At 39.9% G+C, this 16,447-nt stretch overlaps 2 long non-coding RNA genes across 2 annotated transcripts in view; both read right to left on the reverse strand.

Annotated features, from left to right (window-relative positions):
* Positions 1–6,896, reverse strand: part of LOC125754491 (uncharacterized) — a 42,064-nt gene extending 35,168 nt beyond the window's left edge. Inside the window, exon 1 of the long non-coding RNA XR_007408856.1 lies at positions 6,713–6,896. This is a non-coding gene — a long non-coding RNA (uncharacterized LOC125754491). The remainder of the gene's footprint in view (positions 1–6,712) is intronic.
* A 1,822-nt stretch (positions 6,897–8,718) lies between these two features.
* On the reverse strand, positions 8,719–16,447 carry LOC118353443 (uncharacterized). Its single transcript, XR_004812380.2, has 2 exons — positions 15,885–16,447; positions 8,719–9,303 (listed from the first exon to the last, which is right to left on the reverse strand). It is a non-coding gene; the product is annotated as an uncharacterized LOC118353443 (long non-coding RNA).

The following is a 16,447-nucleotide window of genomic DNA, read 5'->3' on the forward strand; positions in this document are numbered from 1 at the left end:
GGTATCAAAAAGATTAATTCTGGCTTGTTTTTTATTTAGTGCTCTTGCTTGTCCCTAGCTTGTGTATTATTCAAAGTAGCCTGGAGCTGCCTCTTCAGGCCTGGAAGTGAGCATTCCTCCAATTCTTCAAGGACAGGACTCCTCTCTGCCTTTCCTCCAGTGGCCTCCCCTGGTTAACAGAGGGTGATGACACTGATGCCAGGCCTTTTACACCCGAGCTGACCATGTTCAGGCCAGCCCTAAGCCACAGGAAGAATGAAATATTCATTTGGTTGGTGAGAGACCTGCTACTTAGAAAGTTGAAGTAGCTTGCCCACAGACTGGGCTTGAAGGCCCCTGGTTCCCTTTTACTCCATACCACACACATCCTGCGCTGTTTCCCACCAGCGTCTCTCTCACCACAACCATCACCACCATCTGTGAAAGCCCTACTCTCTGCCAGCTATGGGGCTAATCATTTGAATACACTGTCTCCTACACGCATCACAACAACCCTGTGAGGCAGGTAGGTATTTTTGTGTCCACTTCGTAGAAGAAAAAACTGGGTTTCTGAGAAGTCAAGTGCTTTGCCTAAAGCCACACCTCCAAAAATGTCAGACACAACTCAAGACTTTGTGAAACTGAAGCTTATTCTTTCCATTATACCGTGATACCTCTTTTATCTATTGTGTGACTGGCCCCAATGTGCAAGGTTGCCTCTGTGGGTGTGCCATACCCAGAATCAATTCCTCTGATTGCTCACTGGGGGACTTTAATCCCAGCCTTAGGAATGGGCACATGACCAAATCTTTTCAGGAGGAATGTTTTGTCCCCTGGCCACCATGATCAGCAAGGTTGGACTTATGGGCCTAAGACCTGTGTGGTCTCACAGGACCCCATCCTCAGAAAGGTCCCACCCTTCATCTAATGTGCAGTAGTCACCATCTTGAAATTCTTAGTAATTTTTAAATGAGGGGCCTTGCATTTTCATTTTGCGTTGGGCCCCACAAATTGTGCATCGGGTCCTGGTAACTGTTCTAGGGCTGGACACACACAAGGAAGCTCAATTTCAGAACTGCACTAATAAGGCTCAATTCTAGAACTTTGCTGGACTTTTTGAGAAAGTAGACCCTTTCTACTGAAGTGGTAAGCTTGGAGCTCCTGGGGGCCACCATGTGCACAGTCTGCCTGAAAATGAAGCCAGATGAAGGCAGAGCTGAGTGTCTTGATTAAATCACTGAAGTTCCTGGATCTAATCTTTTTGGCCTAAGTCAGTTCAGGTCGGGTGTTTTTGCAACCCCCTAAAAGTTCCAACTAGTTCTGTTGCAGACTGGCTTCTCGAGCAGTACTGAGGCAGGGTTTAGGGTCCAGGATGTTTATTAGGATACATCTATGAAGGGAGGGTGAGAAAGCAGGATTGGACAGAGGAGGAGGTCAAATTTCTGCCTTTTGCAAGCCCAGTAAAGGCTCTGCCAACCTGGCAGTGAGCTGTGTGTGGAATATGGCTTGTTTGAGGTATCCTGTGCCAGGCCCAGGTGGCCAGGCCTTCACACCCTGACTCGTTCAGTCTCAGGTGGAGCAGCTCTAGGAAAGGTGTGGATTTGAGTGAGGCAGCTCCCTGCAGCTGAGGCAGAGCTCAAAGGGGTTGACAGCCCAGAGTTGTCTGCTGACCTCACGTTCTCTGGCTGGCAGCACGTCCTTCTTTGGAGAGGTCAGTGTGCCCTATCTCAGCTTCAGTTCTTCGAAAAGCCAAGACAAGACAGAACCCAAGACAAGGTTTATATGTACTAGTTTATAAATAAGTACAATCCTAGGGAAGTAGAAATTGGGGGGAAGGGTGAGGCAAGAAATGAAGGATAGCCAAGAAGAAGGTGTGTTATAGAGAGCTGGCCTCTATTTGGTACTAATGTCCCAGGACATTCAATCCTGGTGGAGGAAGAGCATCCACAGTTGACCCTCTCCTTAGGACACCAGGAAGAGCCATTTAGTGTCTCTGAGGCAGCTTTATAAGAGGAGCCAATTCCAGGTGCTGGGAATTCTGAAAGGTAACATTTAAACTCCTGCCCTCAAGCTCACCATCTGGCTGGGAAGAGGGAATACGCACCAAAAAAAAAAAAAAAAAAAAGGTGATATAGGCTAAGCAGGCAGTTGGTGCAAACTAATGGTACACACACGTGTGCTATGGCATCTCTGAAAAGCAGCAGGTGTAAGAGACTGGAGAGGCAGGCTGTTTGCTTAGAGGTGGGACTAAGGCTGGACCTTTAAGTTTGAACTTTCCTAACTAGAGAGATAAGGAGGAGCAAAGAGGGGGAAGCCAAAATGGAAATGCACAAAAAAACAAAAAGACCACATCTTAGAGTAGCAAACAGATGGAAGGGCTAAAGGCCTAAAAGGGAGCTGGGAAAGAAATTCTGAGAAAAAGAAAAGGAACAATAAGATAAAAGGGGCTGGGGAGCTGGTAGGGATTGGTATTATCATATGTACAAAGCCAATATTATTTTAGGACTATGAGGTGAAATTCTCTTTGAAATTCTCAAAAGGTGCCTTCTTACCCACTCCTTTGTACCAGGGGTATGGATTTGCCAAGTGCATATTCTGTGTTATGTCTATACATTGTTCATGGGACTTTTTTGCCAAGTAGATTTTGGAAGTGCTTGACTTCAACGTAGTTAGCAATGACCACATGTCTCTTTGCCTGGAAACATAAAACCCCTCTTTAAACAATTAAAACTGTAATTGGCTGAAAATCTCTTATTCGGCTTGTCAAAGTTTAAGGAAAGGAAGCAAGCATTAGAGACTTGTACAGTCTTGACAGCCAGCTGTGGGACAACTGAAGAGATGATTCCAATCATCCCTTAATTTGTTTCTTCATGTGTGTTCATCACATTTCTCAAGTGCTCAAATGTAGTAATCATATTGAATAAAACACATAAAAATTGGATCCTCAAAGGTGTTGATTATTCAGAAAATGGGGATTTATGGGTTCCAGATCTGGCCTTCTGAGTTCTGCCAGAAACTGCACACCTGGGTTGGGAAGTTCTGTCTTTTCTGGAAGTTGATGTGTATGGAGAAGTTAAAGGAAAAGGGAGATGATTTCCAGAGTGATTTCTTTTTCTTTCAAGTACTCACTGTGGGTACCTACACATCTTTGTTTGAGATGATCCTGCTAGTGTGCAGAAACTTTGGTGCACTGACAGATGGTTTGGGGAAACCGTGAATATAAGAGTGTTCAAAGGACTCCTCAGCTAGGCACGGGTTTGGGGGAGCTTAAGGTTAAATTCAAGGATCCTAAGTTCACTCCTCAAACACATTCAGAATGAGACTTGTTTCCTCTGCTGCAGAATAAACAGATGGTTAGGGCACCTCGGCTCTGTAGTATTCACAGCTGCAGAGAATGGAAGCCTGCGTAGCTCATGTCACTCTATTCTCTGATATAGCCCCAAGCACCTGGTCATTATTTGTTTATCATTTGCTTAAGGGAACAAAGAAACAGGCTCTCTACACCCAGGCAGTGAGAAAAGGCCTTCCCTTCCAATGTTCATAAAGCTCCGGAGGCCTTCTCCCCAACACAGAGCTATCAAATCCCAGGTTTGAAGAGCCCCCCCAGTAAGTCACCAGAGGCTGTGTCCTTGTTTTGTAAGTCACTTTCCTGAAGCAGGGTCAATATTATTATTCCCATTTTGCACATTTTACACAGTAGATCAATTTTCAATTCCCAACAACTGAACTTCCCCAATTTTTATATGATGAAACTTAACTCCAATCATATGGGCATAAAGAATATGCATACCCACCAGAGCATTGTTTGATTTCAGGAAAAAATTTTATTTCACCTTAAAATATGGTCTATAGTAGCCTAATTGTGAAAAAAAATGCATTGTGTGTGGGCCTTTTTTGCATATTTAGATATGGAAAATGTGAGCAGTCGCCAGATAATATAATTTTCATCCAGCCAAATACCGAGTACAATGAAGAAAATGCAACTTTTGCAGTGTGATTTATATGTGCTTATATACCCTTCATTTTTAGTCTATATGAAATGCAGACATTTATAGTTCTATAACCAGAGGAATAAAATTTGAATGTGTAGTAAAACGAGAAATGTATTTTAAATGGGCTTTAGAAACAGAACCGAGGAAGTCGTCAAGAGGCCACAGTCACTAATGTCATTGGTTATTTTGCTAGATGGCCACTCAGATGGAGGCCTGGCAGGCGCAGGATTGAATTTGGGCTGATGAGTAGTGGGAGATGGAGTGATAACTTCCTGGAAACCATTGAGATACAGCAACACGGTAATTGAGGTTGGCCATAAAGCAGCCATAAAGCCCGTATGAGAAATTCCTCCTGCTCATGTGATGCATCCTTATTTTTCACTTTTCAAAAAAGAACTATTTTATGATTTGGCATAGATCATTGATTGTAGTGTTTTTCCATTTCAAATATCTCCCAGCTTTGTTCTGTGTCAAATTAAAAAAAAAAAAACACTATTATTTCCACAAACTATTGGAAGATTGAGTGGCCATTTGCCCATCAGCACCTATCATTTCCAATATAACTCCCTTGGGCATGCATTATAGAAGCCACTTACTGGCCCCAAGTGATGTATGGGAAAGAGGGAGCATTAAAGAATGTTCCTTGTTGTGATGGGCAACTGCTCTTGTTGACTCTCCAGGAGCCCTTCCTCTGTGTCCTAACAGAACTCTATTTGGAAACCTGGGTTATGTGGCTTCAGCGGAGAAGAATCCTCCAACCCCTACCACTCTCCCTCCAACCCCTTCCACAGGGATGTCATGTGACCCAAGCTAGGCCAATCAGAGTCCTCCTCAGGACTTCCCCATGAGCTCTTTAAGGGAAGACTGGTTCATTCCAATAGCATTACTAAGCTGGGGGGATAGGGGCTTAGAGTTGCTGGTGACCATTTTTATTAAGCATATGGAGAAAAACATGGTAAGGACTGAAGCCAAGCCAAGCTAGGCTCAGAGATGGAGAGAAACCTAACTCATTACCCAATTTAAATCTCTAAATTCAGCCATGCTTGATTCCAGTAATAAACCTTCTTTTAAGTTTTGTCAACTAATGAACTTCCTTTTTGTTTACTGTCGTTTTAGTTGAGTTTCTTCTATTATTTGCCACCCCAAAAGCCCTAATACACTCAAAGTTTACAAGGAGACTGTATTTTGTCTTTACCAGCCTTCCTTTTAGCCTGGTTTGGGGCCATGTGACTAGTTCTTGCTAATAGACTCTGAGCATAAGTGATCAGCGTTGAGGCTTAAAGAGATGGTGTGCCTCCTCCAGCTCCCTTTTCTACTTTTGCAGAGATGAAGAGGCCACGTCTACCAGATAGTATGGCTAGAAGATGACAGAACCTGAAGCAGCCCGGGTCCCTCAGACCCCGTGGACAGAGCCCCCTACCAGCCTTCGCTGTGTTAAGCCATTAAGATTTCAAGAATAATTTGTTAGGCACACAGAGGCTGATGATAGAAGTTAAGCTCAGCTCTATGGAACGATTAAGAAAGTTGTATTTTTCTTTGTTCCCCTAAGTTTATGGATAAGATCCATGTCTACCAAGCAGGTTTTTGTAATGATTCTTCATAGCATAGAAGTAGAGGTAGGGGGTTTCAAAGAAGACATAAAAAAGCCAAGAAAAGGGAAACAATGAGCACAGCAGTTTTGCACGTTGAGAGAGGCAGAGGTCTCAGCCTCAAAGGAAGCCAACATTCATTGGGTCCCACTGTGAGTCAAGCACTTTACCTATGTTATTTCATTCCATTTTCACCAATAAGCAATGAGATGATATGATTTCTGTTTTATTGACAAGGAAATTGAATTCCAGAGAGATTAAGTAGAGCTACAGATTCCTCCCTAGAAAGGGTCAGCTTTGAACCCTATCTGTCCAGCTGCATAATCTAGCCCAAATTATTGTTATTACTATTAATAGCAGTATAAATATTACTTACAGATAATCCTTTCCAGATGCACTTAAAATACCAGTCTCTCCCACCCACCCTTCAACTTAGAGAAAGCAAGATGCACCCATATCTGGTCTGAGTCCTTGAGTTTCACCACTTTGATGCTTTAGGAACAAAATGCATGCCTCTCAGTCCCCTGGAACCCCCCAATTCCTCTATCCCTGAATTTGTATGTCCTTTGTCTGGCCATCATTGGAATGTGCCAGTCTTTTTCTTCAATATCCAGTCCAATGTTGTCCTTTCTAGTTTAATCAGTTTTGCTCTTGGGCACACAGCCAGTTTGGGTCCCATAATTCCTCATTCCCAGTTCCTCATATTCTCTGGACTATTTCTCTTTGTCTTGACAGATTTTCCTCTACTGATGGTCCCCATTTCTAATTTGTCAGCCAATATCCTCTCTTTAGCCTAACCTACAAGTTTCTTAATCTAGATCCAATCATTTTCTTTGCACTTATGAAAGACTGCCCCATCATTCTTATTTCTTTGCAACATTAGCATTCTCAAAAAATATTTATAAGTGATCACCCTCTGGGTTTCTAGTAAAATAGGATTTAGATTTCAATTTGCAATAATTTAGTGAAGAATATTACTTCTTCTCAAACTTCTAACTTACCTTAGCTTCAATAAGTATCTCTTATTCTAAATCCCCATATAGTTATGCCAAATATTTATTGATACCCAAGGTAAAAAATATGAAATTATAGAGAAACTGACTGGTCATTGTAAGATTACCCCCAAACTAAACAACAAACACAGCAATATACCTGGAAGTTTGAAGAGTCAGTGGGCCTCCAAAAATATAGAATCAGGCAAAACTATCCACTGCTTCATTGCCATAAATTGAAAACAAAACAAAACAAACACCTGGAGAAGAATGTATAACTTTCCTAAAGGGAAATCTGGGGAGGAGACCAGGATCAATTCTCTGAATTTCCATAAAAGGACACCAGCGATCATGAGCTGTCAGGGTATTCATGCAGTCACACAAGTAATGTCATTGTGCTGCAGCACAATTAGTACTCCTTGTGACCTATCACTTAGATCAGTATTTATGAAGGCTCAGGCTGCAGATTATGAGCCAAAATTTGGCCTTTTTCCCACCAGTGACTAAAATAATGCATAAAAGCCCACTTAGCACATCTCTGTGAACATCACATTGTCATGAACTCATCCCTGAGACAGTAAATTCTATAAGCATTAATGGGTTTTATTCAACAAACATCCATTTTGTAGTCAGACAATTTTGCTACGGACACCTGCCAATTCATAGTCTAAGAAGAAATCACTGAGCTTATAGAGTTGTCATTTTAAAAATGAATATGTCTCATTATCTTTATTTATAATCTTTTTATTGCTCCAAACTATCAATCCAGAAGACCTTTGAAGGTTTTTGGGGAAAAAAAATGTTTTCCAATCAAAAATCAAACACCATACTTTGCCAATTAACAATGGGTTGATTTGCACATTGAATTCTCATTAATTTCATTGAAATGGGAAAGTAGGCAGAGGTCCCTGTCATCTGGACTGAGGCATATATCCTAGCATTGGAAGGTTTCATGAGAGATTGGATGGGAGGAAGGGACCTGGGTTCTAGTCCTCTGTGGCCTGCCACTATTCAGCCATCAGCCTCTTACCAAGTCTTCACATTGCTTTGGGCTTCTGGTTTTCTCAACTGTAAGTTTCTGGTCCTCTAGAATGATCCTCTTTCTTCAAGCAAATAGGATATTAATTGTACTCCTTGCTCAGCTTTCTTTTGATGGCTCTATCAGGCAAACTCCTATTCAGCCTGGCTCAGACATTACCTCTTCTTTGGTTCTTATTAGATTTGGACACCTTCTTCCACCTTTTATATTTTACTTTATAAAAACACTTCTATGCCATAATAAATACTATGGTAGAAGAAATAATGGCCCTTCAAAGATGCTCATGTTCTAATCCCCAGAACCTGTGAATATGTTAATTTACATGTCAAAAGGGATTTTGCAAATATAATTAAGTTAATTATCTCAGGATAGGGAGATTATCTTAGGTGATTTAGGTGGGGCCAGTGTAATTATAAGGGTTTTTATATGAGGGAGACACGAGGATCAAAATTAGAAAAAGGAGATGTGGCATTGTAATGATACAATTCAAAGATGGAGGAAGAGGCCATGAGCCAAAGAATGTAGGCTTCTAGAAGCTGGGAAAGGTTAAAAAAAAAGCAAAGAAAAGATTCTCCTTTGAAGCTTCCAGAAGGGTCATAGCTCTGTCAACACCTTAATTTTAGACTTCTGACCTCTAGAACTATAAGAGAATAAATCTGTATTGTGTTAAGTCCCTGAGTTTGCAGCAATTTGTTACAGCAGCAATCAAAGACCAACACAAAGACTATGATATATGATACAGCATACCAATATTATAACTGTTTATTTGTATGACTGATTGTCCTCTTGCTAGCCAATAAACTTCTTGAAGGCAAGGACCATATATTTTTGTCTTTATATTCTCAGTTCTTAGAAGAGTCCTTGGTATATACTAGATGCTCAAAAGATATTTGCTGAATGCTTGACTAGATGGATAAATCTTGTTTTGCAAAGATAATGTCAGAATTTAGGGGATAAATGATTTGCTCAGGGCTGCACAGTAATAAGAATGCTGCCCAAATGCTGCACTTTCTCTGGGATGTGGTATTTTTTGTGACTTGTATATTCACTGAGAATGCCACATTGATAGGGTTGTAGTATTGTTATCCCCATCACTTCATATGAAACCACACTACACAAATCTAAACTCCTGGGTAGATAGTAGTTTTTATTTATTTATTTTAAGCATAATTCTTGAGATTCCATAGGAAAAAAAAACATTCAAACATTGGCAGAGCACATTATATTATACAGTTTTACTTGGAGCTCTTTCAATGATTCAATTTAATGCTAAGTAGTCCAGATTTTGAGTAGTAAAAATATTATGTGCACTTCATCTGTTTGTTTAAAATGGGCTCTCTAAACAAAACCTACACTTTGCTGGAAGTTACCAGTGTCAGTGGGTGTGAATATGTATATTTACACATTACAGAGTGGAGAGGGGGTTGGGTAGGGGAGAGAGAGAGAGAGAACCCTCCCCCTATCCCTTCCAGTGTAAAGGTGTGGCTAAACTCCCACTGGCTCTGCGTTATGGTCCCACATGGGCCGTGACAAGAATAAGAGCACATTTTTGAGCACCCGTCCTTGGAAGAAAGCACAAGCGTGACTGCCATTTACACTGCAGATGGTCCGGGTTGTCTCAATCTTTGTGTGAACAGCTGCTTGTTGTCCTCTCACGGTTGTAGGAGAGTTTGTTCTGTTGTTTGGCAAGTTCCTTCGTCCAAGAGTTATTCCTATTTGGAAAGGAGAAAAGTTGGCTTAATGTCATCTTGTAAGAAGAGTTCAACTATTTTAACATAAGTTTCACTGAGAGAAAATTCTACAGATGCCCATTACAGGGATGCACTTTAATTCCAGTGGTTAGATCCTGCCATTACTATTTTAGAGGTTCAGATTCTGTTTTTCATCAGAAATACATATTTAAAATTTCACTTATATTTGCCGCTAGAAAATCTTTAGGACCCATCAATCTGCAAGTGTTTTTTGAATGCCTAGTCCTTAACGGTGAGACAAAAGAGGAATAAAATGCAGTATGTCCCCACAATTGAACTTTCAGTCTCACTGGGAAGATAGGACATCACTCCCACCACTGAAAAATCTGTGTACAAGGCACATGTATTACATAACTTTACTGAAAAGGTACACCAACAACGTTAAATAATTTTGGGAACAAAAAATATACTTCTCCTCCCACCCTGGCACAACCATTTTCATTTGCGTATTTGCATATTTGCCATATGTGGCCACACACAAGAAAGAAATATGCAAAAAGTCTTTCAATTCTACCATGATCTCCCCACAGTTTTTCCTTTGTTCCTCCTGTGGTGTGGAAAAGTGGCCCACAGTATGTTTGGAAGTCCATGAACAAATTTTTATAATTTTAGCACTGTAACCGGTAAGAGAGTAATTCTCATATCTTCCTGCACCTGTCACCTTGTCATTTGCTTCTCAACTCAAATGGTGTCTCTTTGGAGAGACCTTTCTTGACAATGCCCTCCAATACAGCGCTCTAACCTGTCATGGTCACATTATACTGTTTAATTTTCTTCACAGTCCTTATTTCAATATGAAATTCCTTATTTAACACTTCCCTATTTAATAATTCTTTATTCCCATTATGTGTTTGCTTGAGTGTTCTCTTGTAGCCCACGTTGGGAAAGAAACAAGGTCAGAGCAGGAAGTTTATCTGTTTTCACAGCTATACACCCCAAGTGCCTAGAACAGCACTTAGTATGTAGTAGGACCCCCTTTGACACTTGAAACTGAGTTCATGAAATACAAACTATCAGTCTTTGGTCTAATTCATAATTAATATTACTCATAGAAAAAAAACAGAAAACAAAATGGACAATGACTAAAACTTGCACAGAGTAAAATTTGTTATAAATGAAGAATTGACTAAAGAATCTATTTTGGTAACATGGAAAATTCAAAAATTGATCTGAGAAAAAAACACTTGTTTGAAACAATTGGCACACAAAAAACAATGGCTAAAACTGCATATGGAAAAATTTTCCCTTGACTAAAAAGTGATAGAAGAACAAAATTTTCTAAACAAAATTTGTATCTGTAAAATTTGACCCTGGACAATTAGAGTTGGTGGAAGTAAAAGTCATAAAGGAAAACTCATAATAGCAGAAGATATAATAGGTAACATTTGATATGTTTAGGGGGAAAAAGACCTGATGGATAAATCAAATCTTCATCATAAAATTCATGAGAAAGAATTGATTTTGAGAAAAATAATTTTAGTGAAATGAAAATGAAAAAAAGAGAACTAAATTGTTTATACAGAAAAATTGATCAAATAATGCAATTGGCTTAATGCAGTTTGATTCAAAAAATTCCTTCTTGGCAGGGGTGAAATAATTCTGATCAAAATGATTGTGTTTATAAATATGGAGTCAATATATTCTTATGGTCAAGATGGTGAGATAACAACTTTCTATAATCTGCTCATATATATGTATAGCAATATAAATAATAAATCACCAAATTGTGAATCATAAACAGTCATAAAATAAACCAGTGTATAATGTGCTGAAAATGAAAAAAAAATCATTATAAATTGTCAGAGGAGTTTCCTCAGAAAACAGGGAAGCCAGTAACCAGCTGGACAGGCTTGGGAAAGTCACTCAGCCATCCTAGGTCTTGAACATATTCAACAAGAGTTTGAGCTACAAATTTAGACTGAAGTCAAATATGGAATACTAAGAGAAAGTGTGGATTACTGAGAATGAGAGCAGAAATACTAACAGGATATCATGGGCTCACCATTACGGGCTTCCTGCATTCAGGGGATAGGAAGATTAAAAAAAAAAAGCGCTGGAAAAAGAGGAAAAAATGAGCAAATCAATAAAAGAATAGAATGGTGCAGGGGTGCCTGGGTGGCTCAGTTGGTTAAGCAGATCTCTGCTTCTCTGTGGGTTTTGGCTTCATTTCCTCCTATTGCTTCTTATACTTGGCAGAGGAAATTGTGGCTGATAGCTCCTATACTTCAGTTTTGCCACAAAACAGTTTCTTTAATTCCAATGTTAAAAATCGCAGGGCAGGCGCACCAGGGTGGCTCAGTTGGTTAAGCGTCCAACTCTTGATTTTGGCTCAGGTCATGATCTTAGGGTTGTCAGATTGAGTCCCGTGATGGACTCTGGGCTCAGTCTGGAGCCTGCTTAAGATTCTCTCTCTCCCTTTCCTTCTACCCACCCCCTACTCACATACTCTCTAAACAGAAACAAACACAAAAACAAAACGAAACCCAGGGCAGGTCTAGCCCATCACTATTGTCAATGAAGTGGACCATTAAGAAGGCACAAGAAGACAAGACAGTTTCCAAAAGAGGGGAGATTACTGATTCTCAGAACATGGGTGAAGAATTACAGGATGGACAATAGGATATGACCACTGTAAGCAGTTAGGAAATACAAATGCTTTCAAGATCAAGCAAAAGAAGAACATGTCTAAAAGCAGAGAGGAACAGATGAAGTTGAAAATGGAAAGAGGTAATAAATAAAGGAAAGACAGATGGAGGAAGGTGAGAACCCCAAAGCTTCAGTACTCTCTTGATTTCTCCAATCTCTCACTCTTCGAGTTTGGTGATCCCACTGACCAGTTCTCCTGCTTCAGAGTTTATCTTCTCACCTTCTGATTGAGCCCTTAGTTCAGTCGTCTCTTTCTATGATGACTCTGCACCTCTGGGACATGCTGAGAGCCTTGGTCTCTGCCTCCTCCTGCTTCCCAGCATGGGTCTGGGAAAGCTGGGCAACAGACAGCTAGATCTCTTGAGACCAGGAAGGGATGAAGTCAGAAGCAAAGATGAAGAGTTCAACTTTTGCAAAGAAGGGAAAGTGGACATCTTTCCCATAGACAAACTGGCAGAAATAAATAAAGGGATACATTTCTGCAAAAACAGATTTAGGAAAAGAAAAAGACAAGTTATTGTAAAGGAAAGGGTGAATGGGGGATTTGGGGGAGAACGGCCTTGAGAAAAGAGGTTGAGGATACGAACTAAAGAGAAAAGTCAAGGCCATCTACTAGTAGGAAGGATGGAAACGAAGGAGCATAAAGAGTGTATTAGTTTCCTAGGGCTGCTGAAACAAATCACTACAAACAGGCAGCTTAAAACAACATAAATCTATTCTGTCACAATTCTGGAGGCCAGAAGTCTGAAATTAAAGTGTCATTAGGGTTGCATTTCCTTTGAAGACTCCAGAGGAGAATCCAGGCTGCTGGCATTCCTTACTTGCTGCATTATCCCAGTCTCTGCCTCTGCCTTCATATGGCCTTCTCTCTGTGTGTCTGTCACATCTCCCTCTGTCTCATTCATCATTGGATCTAGAGCCCATCCAGGTAATCCAGGATGATCTCATCTCAAAATCCTCAATTTAATTACACCCTTTCCCCAAATAAGGTAGCATTCACAGACTCAGGGATTAAAAGCGTATGTGTCTTTTTTAGGACCACCATGTGACCATTATGAGGGGTGGAAAAAAAAAGGTCTGGATTAGCTGATTTAGAAAAGCAGGCTTGGAACATGGAATAAAAGAATGAATGTGATTACTGAAAAGAGATGATGGCCAAGTCAGAGTTGGACACATGAATTTTTCATAGGCCAAGACTGCATGATTTTCCAGCTGCTTTTGGCAGCCTGGAAGCAGGAGCTAAGCAAGCAGACGGCAGAGGTAACTCAGAACGGGGTGTTTATAGGTGGGCTTAACAGAGAGTTAAGGAAATGAAAGATCTGCTTTTCCCCACTTCCAGCTATAGAATATGAGATGTCTGTTTATTTAAGCAAAACAGTACATGTTAATTCATCTTGTGAATTGTAAAGCATTTAACAAAATAAGGAGATGTGATTTTACTTGTTCCCCTCACTCCTCCCTCTACTTTATTCTTATATCCCAGCTATATTCTTACTATGCAATTCTATATTCATTACTATCCTCCCAAATCCCCCCAAAATAAAACTTTAAACAAAATCTCTATTTCAGTAAACCCAAACTTTTTTTTTTCATGAATGATGCCTTTAATAAGCGTAGACTAAGTACAATAATGACTGATAAATACTCCCAACATCCCCTGGCTCTCCAAAACCCTGGTGGCGGAGTATTTGTCTGTATCACCAGGGTCTAAAAAAAGTGTTAGAGAATTTTCATTTATTGTTGGAACCAGAGATAGTTCAAAAACCAAGCCTCTAGGTCATATTTCCAGGGCAACGCTCAATAGTTCCACCTCATCCTGGAAGGCTTGCTGGGGAAGCGAAAAAGCACAGGTTACTTCACAAGCTGCTAGATCTGTGATTTTTAAAGTTCATTTTTCCTCTTTATCTTTTTCTGCCTTTAAAAAAAAAAAGCAGCTGAGCTCTCTCCTCAAACAAAAATTTATATCAAACACATAAAAGTGAAGCTGCCATGGTTGAGGTTTGGGAGGGGAACTCAGAACCTCCCCCAGCCAGTTTGTCTCCTCCCCCCACCCTAGTGTCTTTTCCCATAGGCCCCTCCCGTGGTGTCCCTTGAGTACCTCTAAGAAATAATTTCTGAGCAGCTACACTAGATAAGTATAGAATAGACTTAAGAGTGCAGAGCACAGAAGCAGCCTTCTGGTCCAGAGAACTTCAATATCTTGTCCATGGAGAGTCTGTCTGACTCAGGCTGAGCCTTCACTAATTAACTTTATTACTTAAGTAGTAGAATCAACAAATATTTACACCATGAGAGGCTTTAGTTCACATCCAGGCCAATTCTGTCCTTTTGGGTCAGTTCTGGGAATATTTAGAAATATTTAACTCAAGCTCAACTGCTCCTTCCAACAGGAACATGTAACTTGTTTCTTTCTTCTCTCTGTAAACCTTTGCAAGAACACATTAAAAAATATCTGATATAGAAGTTTCCAGGATAAATGGTTCTATTTTCATTGGTGTTGACATCTTACCATTTTCGAGAAGGCTTACAAGCCCAATTAAGGTCTCTGAAGAAAGGGTAAGTGTCAGTCCAGGCTTCATCTTAAACTAATGGTTTCATCTCCATCAAACTACTTTCTGAGGAACATCCTCATCTCCTTTCCCTCCTCCCTCTTCAAGATTTTTTATCTCTACCAAACTTTTTTCTTCTAATCTGAGGATATGTTTTTTTCTTTAAGCCTATTTATTTCTTAGCCATCTGACATGCCCAAGATAGCACAACCCTCGCAAGATCTGTTTTTACTGCACTACAATTGGCAATTCTCCCTGCTTGAATAAACTTGCACACATTAAAAGTTTTAATAGAGGAGTGAGGATTGCAAGTAGGTGTTAATAGGGCAGGCCTCCAAAATGAGCCAAGTACAAAGGTATTTGGCAGAAGAAAAATATTTCACTAACTTGAAATTGCAGATAAATAGCCAATGCAGTTAGATTCAAATGCATTATTTTGAGATGGGCATTCAGTAAAGTCTCTTAATACAAATCAAAAAGTACTTATTCAGTACCTCCTCTGTGAATGAAATTGTGTCAAGTTCAGTTATGGGGGATGGGGTGGGGTTGGGAATACAAGGATAAGTAAGACAATTTCTTTCTTAAATGACCATGTAACTTGAAGGATTAATCAAATGAGCTACAATGCAACACAAAAAGTTACGTAAAATAGATTTTGAATAGTGAGAAATGGATCATCTGAATGTGAAGAAGGGTGGCTATCAGTGTGTCAGTGAGAATGGAAAAGAGTAGAAGGTATTCAAGATGTGTTACAAAAAATATATATATATATAGAGAGAGATAGTTATAGATATATAGAGATATAGATATATAGAGATATAATCTTAAACTGACTGTAAGGAGTGAGGGAGAAAGATAAGTCAAAGATAATGTCATGGTTTAAAGCTTGTGTTAGTGAGAAAATAGAGTGTCATTATCTGAAAACGATGACAAGGATATCTATGAAATGATAAGTTCTGCTTTGGATGGGAAAAGTCTAGGTGCTAGATCAACGCAGATACTGTTAATCAAAAAACTGAAAGAATGGGGTCTTAAGTTTGCCATAAGAGAGAACTTAGCTCAAATCATATCCATACAGTGACTCACAGGGAAGAAGATGAGATCGTCAAAAACAAAGCAAAACAAAAAACAAAACAACAAAACAACAACAACAACAAAAAGAACAGAAAGAGAAAAGGAATAAAGCACTGGGGGAAGAGAAAGTTTCAGAAGAAAACCACAAAAGTATCCAAATCTGCGAAGAGGGTTGAGGAGTGTGAAGACTGAGATCCTATTGGAGCTGGTAATTAGCAGGCTACTAGGGACTTTAATGAGAGCTCTTTCAGGAGGATGGTGGGTTTTCCTTACCTCATTGCCTCTGTTTATTCATAACATCTGCTACCTTATAACTTGGGTTTGCAGTGGATTTGACTTGATCTCATGGCTTCTCTCTATGCAGCTTTTCAGTGTCTTCTGCTGATTGCTTTCTTGTTTCTCCAAAATGTTCCAATTTGAATATCCTGCTCCCCCAAAAAAAGAATCGACTAGAATTTATCTTGGTTACATGCAGGCATCACAATTTGTTGGATGACCTATGGACCAATGCCTCAGGTCAAGTGCCTCTTCTGATCCGGTGGTCTGTTACTAGGAGAATGGCACCTATTTCCAGTCTAGGGCTGTCCCTTCAGCAAACAGACGGGCTGAGGTCAGCACCAGAAGTGACATGTCTAGATTATTATGTCCACAATATAATGCTCCATTCCAAAGTGTAAGGATTTAAAATATAAATTGCTCCTGGAATTTTAAACAGTACCTAACAGGGAAGAAAAGTTCTCTTTATACCAGCATCCAATTAGTTCATAGGTCAATATTAATAAGGCTTTACATTTACTTAGCTGTTTAAACTTTGTAAAATGTTATTCTAAGAGGGT

This window comes from Canis lupus, chromosome 37 (genome assembly GCF_003254725.2).
Source record: "Canis lupus dingo isolate Sandy chromosome 37, ASM325472v2, whole genome shotgun sequence".
In the NCBI taxonomy this organism is placed as follows: domain Eukaryota; kingdom Metazoa; phylum Chordata; class Mammalia; order Carnivora; family Canidae; genus Canis; species Canis lupus.